Source organism: Sturnira hondurensis, unplaced genomic scaffold, assembly GCF_014824575.4.
Source record: "Sturnira hondurensis isolate 20B ecotype Veracruz unplaced genomic scaffold, ASM1482457v3 Scaffold0001721, whole genome shotgun sequence".
NCBI lineage: Eukaryota > Metazoa > Chordata > Mammalia > Chiroptera > Phyllostomidae > Sturnira > Sturnira hondurensis.
Genome location: NW_028074352.1, coordinates 3,704,469 through 3,714,745, shown reverse-complemented (window position 1 = coordinate 3,714,745; position 10,277 = coordinate 3,704,469).

Here is a 10,277-nt window from a genome sequence, read left to right as displayed (position 1 = left end):
CTAGTAAGCATTTATACACACAACAGAACATCTAACTATGTGAAGCAAATCTTGATGGATATAAAGGGAGAGAGCAACAGAAATATAGTCATAGCCAGGAATTTTAACACCCTATTGATTTCAATGCTTCAATGGATAGATCTTCCAGATGGAAAGTCAATAAGGAGCCAGCGGTCTTAAATGACACATTAGATCACAGGAATTTAATTAATATATTCAGAGGATTTCACCCCAAATGAGGCAGAATTTATGCACTTTTTAAGTGCACATGGAATGGTTTCTAAGATAGACCACATTAGGACACAAAACAAGTCTCAAGAAATTTAAGAAGAGTGAGATTGCATCAGTGTTTTCCCTAACCACCATGCTATGAAACTAGAAATCAATCATGAGAACACTGAAAACAAAAATACATGGAAGCTAAATAACATGTTTTTAAACAATGAATGGGTTAACAACGAGATCAAAGAGGAAACCAAAAAATACCTTGAAACAAAAGAACTTGAGGACTCAACATCTGAAATATGTGGGACACTGAGGAAGCAATCCCAAGAGGGGAATTCATAGCATAACAGGCCTATCTCAAAAAATAAGAAAAAGCTCAAATAAACAAGCTAACTTCACAGTTAAAGGAATTAGAATATTAAAGAAAATTGAGTCTAAACAAATGATTACAAAAGATCAACGAATCCAAGAGCTGGTTCTTTGAAAAGATAAACAACATTGACAAACCTTTAACAAGACTCATCAAGAAAAAAAGAGAGAGGATTTGAATAAATAAAATCAGAAATGAAGAGTAGGAATAACAATTGACACCAAAGAAATGCAAATGATTGTAAGAAAATGTTACAAACAACTCTATGGCAACAAAATGGACAACTAGACAAAATAGATAAATTCCTAGAAACATAAAATCTTCCAAAACTAAATAAGGAAGATCAGAGAATCTGTATAGACAGATTATACCTAATGAAATTGAAGAAGTAATTAAAAAAAAAAAACTTCCAACAAACAAAAGCCCTGGACCTGATGTCTTCACAGGTGAATTTTATCAAACATTCTGAGAACTAACCCCTCTCCTTCTGAAACTATTTCATAAAATTCAAGAGAAGGGAAGGCTCCCAAATTCATTTTATGAGACCAGCATTATCCTAATTCCAAAACCAGATAAAGACACTACGAAGAAAGTTATAGTCCAATATCCCTAATAAACAAAGGCACTAAAATCCTCAAAAAATATTGGCAAGCTGAATACAGCTGAACAGCTGAATACAGCAGAATACTTGCCAACACATCAAAAAGACCATACACCGTGACAAGTGTGATTTATCTTAGGAGGCAAGGTTGGTATAACATTTGCAAGTCAATAAATGTGATTCACTACATCAGTAAAATGAGGAATAAAAACCACATGATCATATCAATAGAGATAGCAAAAAGCATTTGATGAAACCCAGCACCCATTTATGATAAAAACTCTCAGCAAAGTGGGATTAGAGGGAGCATATTTAATCATAGTGAAGGTGATATATGACAAACTCACTGACATCATTGTAGTCAATGGTCAAAAACTGCAAGTGTCCCTTGGAGACTGGGAAAAAGACAGGGATGCCTGCTTTCACTTCTCTTATTCTACACAGTATGGAAGCTCCTAGCCACAGCAATCAGGCAAGAAGAAGAAATAAAATGCATCCAAATTGGAAAAGAAGTAAAACTGTCATTATTTGCAGACGACAGGATACTGTATGTAGAGAACCTCAAAGATTCCACTAAGAAACTACTAGAAATGATCGATGAATTCATCAAAGGAGTAGGATACAAAATATCTAGATATTAGTTCCACCTTTACATGCCAGTAATGAACTAACAGAAAGTGAAATTGAGAAAACAATCTCATTCACAATTCCTAGAAAAAAATATAGGAATAAACCTAACCAAGGATGTAAAACACTTGTACTAGGAAAATTATAAGACATTGAAGATAAAAATAGAAGATACAAATAAGTGGAAGTACATATTGTGTTCATGGATCAGAAGAATTAACATCATTAAAATGTCCATGCTACTGAAATAAATCTTTCTACATAGATTCCAGTGGCATATTTCACAGAACTAGGACAAATATTCCCAAAATTTACATGGAACCACAAAAAGGCCTACATAGCAACAGTTATCCTGAGAAAGAAGGACAAAATTGGAGGAGTGACCCTACATAATAAAAAACTATACTATAAGGCCATAGAAATCAAAACAGCATGGTACTGGCATAAAAACAGACACATAGATCAATGGAACAGAATAGAGAGCCCAGAAATAAACCCACACCTTTATATCAATTAATATTGTACAGAGGAAGCAACCACATACAATGGGCTTGTTGATAGTTTAATCAACAAATGCTGTTGGAAGAATTGGGCAGATTTATGCAAAAAATGAAACTAGACCACCTTCTTACACTGTACACAAGAAAGAATTTAAAATGGGTCAAAGACTTAAATATTAGACTCAAAACCACAAGAATAGAGGAATACGTAGGCAGCAAAATCTTGGATGTTTCTTGTAGCAATATTTTATGATATATATATCACAGACAATGCAAACAAAATGAAAAGTAAACAAATGGTACTAAATCAAACTGGAAACTTTCTGCACAGCAAAGGAAATCATCCATAAAATAAAAAGACAATCCACAAAGTGGGAGAACATATTTGCCAATATTTTTGATAAAGAGTTAATATTCAAAATTTATGAAGAATTTATAAAACTCAACACCAATAAATTAGAGAACCCAATTGAAAAAAGGGAAAAAAAACAGAACAGACACTTTTCCAAAGAGGACATACAGATGGCCAAGAGAAATACAAAAAGATACTCAGCATCACTAATCATCAAAGAAATGCAAATTAAAACCACAATGACCTATCATCTCACACTTGTCAGAATGACTACCATCAATAAATCAACAAATAACAACTGCTGGAGAGGATATGGAGAAAGGGTAGGCATTTTGCATGTTGGTGGGAATGTGGATTAGTATAGCCACTGTGGAAAGCAGTGTGGAGATACCTCAAAAATTAAAAATGAAACTGCCTTTTGACCCAGCAATCCCACTTTTGGGAATATATCCAAAAGAACCCAAAACACTAATTCAAAAAGATAAAAGCACCCCTATGTTCACTGCAGCATTTTCTACAATTGCCAAAATATGGAAGCAGTCCAAGCGTCCATCGGTACGTGAGTAGATAAAACAACTACAGAACATTTACACAATGGAATACTACTTGGCTATAAAAAAGATGAAAATTTTATCCTTTGCGATAGCATGAATAGACCTGGAGAATATTATGCTAAGTGAAATAAGCTAGCCAGAGAAAGACAAATACCATATGACTTCACTTACATATGGAATATATTGAATAAATTGAACTAACAAGAAAAAGCAAGACAGACTCATAGATGGAGACCAGGAGGACATTACAGAGGAGCAGGTTAGGGAGTGGAAGGATTAAGCAAAAAGGGAAAAGGACTCATGGACATTGACAACGATGTGGTGATTGCTGGGGGGTGGATATAAGGGGACTAAATAAATATATTTAATTTATTTTAAAAAATTAGAAGGAGCTCCTACACTTTGGGACAGCATGGATGGAACTTGAGGGCATTATGCTAAGTAAAATAAGTTATTCAGTGAAAGACAAACACCATATTATCTCACATATAAGTGGAACCTAATCAACACAACAAACAAGCAAGTGAAATACAACCAGAGACATTGAAATAAAGAACAAACTGACAGTAACCAGAGGGGAGGGTGGAAGGGGATAATGGGGGGAAAGGGGAAAGGGTTTTCAGGAACACATATAAAGGGCACATGGACCAAACCAAAGTGGGAGTGGAATCAAGGGTGGGAAGTGGGGATGGCTGGATGAGAGGGACCAGTAGGGGGAAAATGGAAACAACTGTACTTGAACAACAATAAAAAATGTGAAAAAAATAAAAAAGTTCCTAAAAATATTAATTTGTGCTCTGCTAAAAGAAAATTATAGGAAATGTTATGCATCTAAATAAGTAAGATAATCTAGTTTGTCATTAGATCCCAGGGCTTTGCACCTTCTAGGCCAGTGATTTTCAACCTTTTTTATCTCATGGCACACATAAACTAATTCCTAAAATTCTATGGCACACCAAAAAATATATTTTTTGCCAATCTGACAAAAAAGTAGGTATAATTTTGTTTCATCTGCAACAGATAGCTATTGTTGTGTTGGCTGTTGTCACTTTTTTATTCGACAATTTAAGAGAAAAGCAGTTTGTGCCCCTGACTAAATAGTCAAGTATTGCACGTTTTTAAAATTCTTGTGGCATGCCAGTGTGCCTGCCATGACACATAAGTTGAAAATTGTCCTCTAGGCACTCAAATATTTGTTGAACAAGTGAGTAAATTATACTGTAAAAAGTCACTGGGAAAAAAAAAGATAGTAGCCAGTGGGAGAGGGAAGTGGTAACGTTCTCTAGTGGTGATTATAGGCACAGCCCATTGTCAGGCTAGCCCAGATTGATGTGGGTGGGAGTGGAAGTGCAGAGTTCCTGAAAAGGAAGCATCGCTCTTCAGGACCAATTATATGTGACCAGTCTGAATCAGATATCCTTTTTGCTTCAGTTGCCAAAGGCATGTTTTGCAATACTCTTGGCTTTATAGGAGAAATCACATTTAAGTAAGCTGTAGTAACAACCTCTTCCCCTCTTAACCTTTTCGTGCTTTCCTAGGGTGACTTCCTCTGCTCAACACAACAGTATTTCCAACTGACTCCTTTGGCTGAGCCCCAGTTTAGGATTCATCTGAGTAATCTTCACTGGGTATGGCAGCTTGAAAGAGTTACAAGAGGCCCGTGGGTTGGGTTAGCATTTAAAATTCTACCAAGCAAATTTCCATGGCTTTAAATTGATAGATGTGGTTTGCAGGCCCAAGGACATAGCAAGAAAGGCTAATACCCGCCATCATATCCTCACCTCCTCCTTCTTTTTCCCATGATAGGTGCTATTAGTTGGTTGCAGAATTCTTCCCCATTGAGCTTACACCCTGCTCCGAGGTATTTCTCAACACAGGGCTGCAGAGAACCACAGCCTTCCAACTGGACTTTGCATTCAAGAGGAAACCTGTTTTCTTACCATATTTGTGATGCAGTCTTCCTAATTCTCAGCCTGTTGGAATAAACAGGGCTTGAATGTTACACATTAAAGTGTATCTCATCAGGAGGCCAACAGTGTTTTTATTTATGGATTGAACTCACATCTCCAGTAAGTCTTTAAAATGCTAATCCTACAGCTCGCTGTAGCAAAATTTATAGCAGAAATAATTATGTGAGGAGGTAGTGTGATACACAATTAATATTCAAAAGTAGATGAGTAAATTTACATGCCAAGATGCTTCACCTCCCTAGAGATCTGATATTGAAAGCAATTTGGTATATCTTTTCTAAAATAAAATTTATTATAGGATCTTATTTTATGAGGTCTTACTAAATAACAGTGTAGTGTTACATGTCCTGATAAGACTGGAAATCAGTGAAGGGGGTGGGAGTGGAAAAACCTAAGGGAAGAGTAAAAGAGAAGTTCGGATGGATCTTTTAGGCCATAATCGCTGGAGGCCACATTATTCTGCTTCTTGGTACTTGTGCCCCAACCACTAAAGTTTATAGTAGCCTATTGCCTGGTAACTAGTGTTTTCATGGGAACAAGAGCAAAAGCCTGTGACCTGAAGTGAAATAAAAATTAAGTTTTTAGCCTTCCCAGGCGTCCTTTTAGTGTTGCTAAGTTGTGCCTTAGTTTTAGTTGCTGTGCATTTGATATGTGGTTCATGAAGAAGAAATACAAATTTGAATCTTATTGAACCACAAAGTCAAAAATGCATTTTTAATGAAAAAAATACTCCTTATTTTTCCCTTATTTTTCTTTATCTATTTATCTACTGACTTGTGTAAGTTTTCTGTTTTATTTATCTTTATAAACCATCTTAAATCTATTTTTGGACAAATTAGGGTATAAATAAAATAATTATCAATATTAACAAGAATAACAACAATAATACTAATAAGGTACCACTTATTAAATGCTCACTTTATTTTAGTCTGTTCTAAGTCCTTAACAAAACTCTTTATTCTGCCCACAGTTCTGTGAGGAAGGCATTTTTATTCCCATTTTGTATAGGAGAGGAGCTGAATCTCAGAAAAGTTAAACACTTGGTAAACAACTGACTGGAGACTTGAGCTCGGATCTTACTGACTTAAAAGCCTGAATCTTTAACTGTTACACTGGACTTCTCTACAGTCAAAAGGCAGTGGATATTTGTCATCTTGTTTCCCTTCAAGTGTTGACTGGATCAGTGTAAGTGGTTTGCTTATTTCTCTAAATCTTTCACTGGCAGATGAATCCCATCGGTTTTACCAAAACTACTGTGTTTGATATGTGCCCTGGTGTAGGGCATTCTATATTATGATTTCTCAATATTATTATGTTAAACTTAGGATGATAGTTGATCTGACTATTCTATTTATTAAAATATTTTTGCTTAAAATAAAAATAAAACAATAGGGAAAGCACCTGACCCTGATATGACCAATGCCAGGGGGAGTAACAAAATAACTGGTGTATTTACATTTTCACACTGTCCATTAGCTCTTTTGTTTTATATGACCAGCAGATGTTGAGACTTACAGCACCTGCTAAGACAAGTTGATTCTTTATGGCTGAAACCTGGTCCCATGTTTGTGGGATTTTATGTCCCCCCTGCTGCTTTGCTGGGGCCCAGCGGAATCTGCTTTTAGTTCATTAGTGCAAACGGAGTCTGCGGTGGGTCTTGGATGCTCCTTTCAAGAGGATCTGCTGGGCCTGCTTTGATAGTGCAGCCAAGCAACTGCTGGTTGCAATGTAAAAAATGCAAGAGGCTTCTTTTCTGTGTAGAAAAATCATCCAAAAGCCCAAGAGTAAGAGAAAGGCACATATTTTCTTGCCTTAAAAATAAAGACAAGTTTGGGAAAGAAGGCTTAGACAACAAATGTTCGCTACTTCTGCCTGCCATTGCCTACATGAATGCACCTGCATTTGGAAAAACTGTCTCTTCACTTTTTCCCTCTTTGAGAACACTTTGAACTAAGGCTTACAGTGCCTTGTGAGACATATGCTAACCTATTCAATTTTCCTCTGTAAGGAGTTGTGTTAGAGAAGCAAAGAAGTCCATATCTATCCGTGGAAATGAAAGAAAATCTGAGACAAATCTGAGTTGCAAGTGACTTATCTCTACTTTGAATATTCTGGGTGATTGTTTAAATTTCCCACTTTACTTTTCATGTTTATATGACCATTCCCAACCAATAAGTTCATCTGAATGATCATATCTATTCTCTATTTCCTTTTTCTGCTTAAGAGGACTTTACATGAAATGAAGGAATTTTGATTATATGTAGGTACAGGATTACAGTGAATAAAAAGTAAATTCCAAGAATCTTTTAAACATTATTTTTTAAAATATTTTATTTATTTATCGAGGGGAAGGGAAGGAGAGAAGGAGTGAAGTATCAATCTATGGTTGCCTCTCGTGAGTCCCCTGCTGGGAACTGGCCTGCAACCCAGGCATGTGCCCTGACTGGGAATCAAACTGTGATCGTGTGGTTCACAGGCCCGCGCTCAATCCACTGAGCTACACCAGCTAGGGCAAAACATTATTTTTAAGAAAATATTCATGTAAAAGTGTTATGAAATTATAAGTTGTGCACTTAAAATAATTACTTGGAAGCATTGCCCAATCACATTTCTCATATATTTAAAGTGTTTTGTGAGATACTCACTTAACTCCTACATTTCTACCATATGTATTCAATGGTATTTGCGGCTAGGTGAGGCAGAGTAGGATAAACCCTTGTGAAAGGAAAAAAGTTGCTAACTTGACCCTTCCTTTCTCACCGCCCCTTACTTTTACTTTTTGGGGTAATAAGGGGAGAAATATGTCTGAGTCTGGGGGAAATTCTATCCAAGTTGTAGCCTTCCAGAATGAGCACTCCAGTTCTGTGGGACAACATTGTCAGGAGTAGCCGAAACTGAGAGATCTTGTCCTTTTTAAAATTTTTGTCTTGAGCTTTCTAGTATATCCTGGTGAGCTATTATTGTAAATGTACCCACTATCTGCAAGGCATACTTCCACCATACAAGATGAAGAGACACTTCCAAATAAACAAAAACTCTTGGTTAAACGTGTTTCACTTTAGGTTTGTCTGTGTTTTTAAATAGCAATGGTTTCTTTATTTCACTCTTTTTTTTTTTTGCCTCGATCTTTTAGTCTAAGGCCTAGCCACATTTATCAGCATGTTTTTCCTATTCATTAGCTCAAGATATAAAATGACAGGGAAAAGTCACATCATAAAATAACATTAAAACTTCTAGAAGGAAGGAAAAAGGAGAGTGAAATATACTTCTGTTGTTTAAAGGCAGGAAGGTTTTTTTTTGAGGTGGACTTGTGGCCCTGTCACTCATATAGCTTCCAAGTATGGTTCTAGTTACAGTAGAACTTGCCAGAAATAGGCAGAAGTGGTCAAAATAATGTGTGACCTCAGATGGTGTTGAGGCACTTTTTCCTCAACTTGTGCTTTCAGGAGAGAAAACCCCTGAGGATATTTTAGTTTCTCCTTAAGACTACAATAAGATAGTTTTGCAAGATGATCATTGAAACTTCCATTTGCAATGGGGTACATAAATCATTAGCATATATCGTATTTTTCAGACTATAAGATACACGCCCCCAAATTTTGGAGGAATAATGGTTGTTAATGCTGCTGTTGAGTTCTGTTTACATTTACTTTAGTGAAATATTATGTTATTTATGTTATTAAATATTTTACCACATTTTTTTGCTTCAGATTTTTTTCTATTTTCCTCCTGTAAAACCTAGGTGCATCTTATGGTCAGAAAAATATGGTAGGCTTTTATATTTGCTGGAGTGTAGGGAAGATCTGGTTAATTCTGTGTAACTTCAGTTTTTGCAACAAACTAAACAGAAGTAATTCTTTGTTGGAAGCTTTTGGTTCATACATAGTTAAGGATATCAGGACATTATTCTTGAAATGACAAGTTCTGGTACCTAGGCCCTGCTTGCCACAAACAAATAAGTATGTCTCGTTGCTTAACATTTCCTTTATAAAGTTATCACTCATTATTTATTAGAGAAGCTATAGTATATAGCAGTAAAAACAAATAAAAATAAACAATCAAAAACAACTTGGAAACAAAATCCTAATTCCTTGTACAAATAATGAATTTAAAAAACACAAATGGGCTTGGGCAATTTAAAACATACAATCAAATGGCCAATAAACTTAAATAAAATCAAACTCCAGTAATTAAATAAAAGCAAATCAGCATGCTACCACTGATTTTGCTTATCAATTAGGAAAAAGTTTAAAAAATAATGATGACTATTGTTGATGAGAAAGTGATAGAAGTTAATATTTATACAACTTTTGGGGGTATGGTCTTGGCAGTTTAAAGCCTTCTACCACCTAAACCAGAAATTTTACTTTTAGTAATATATTCCAGAGAAATAGAAATGTATATAGAAATATCTGTCTCTTTAGAATAATGTTTTAAATAATAAAATATTAAAAATAACTACTGCTACAATCGAGGACTATTTAAATTATTGATCATATATTTTATATTTTAAAAAGTTTATAGTTTTAAAGAATGATACAGTAAAGCAATAGTTAATGCCATGGAAAAGCTTATACTATATCATTATGTGAAAACAAAAGCAGGTTAGCAGACAATATCTACATCATGATTCTGATTTTATAAAAGAAATGCATAGGGAAACTATTGGAATGTTAATAGCAGCTTAACTTTGGGGTACATGAATTATTCATAATTTTGCTCTATCTGTGCTTTTATAATTTTTAAAATATTCTGCAATAGGCACATCATTTGTCATGTAATTTAAATAAAAATAAATAAATGCTATGAAAAAATGGTTTGCACATTTGGTTACCTGGTGGCAAATCACTTAAACTTTCTGGACTTGAGACTGTAAAATGAACTGACTGAGTAAATGAGCCTAAGGTTAAGTCTGTGAGTCTGTGTTATGTGGCTTTTCAGCAGTGATATCTTCTGTTAAACTTTTTGTCATTTTGGATAACAGGTGTTGAGGGAGAAGGTAAAAGGCATTATTTATTTTCAATCATTTGGCATGTTTCCAAAACACTGAGGCAATTTAATGTAATTACTTTTTCATA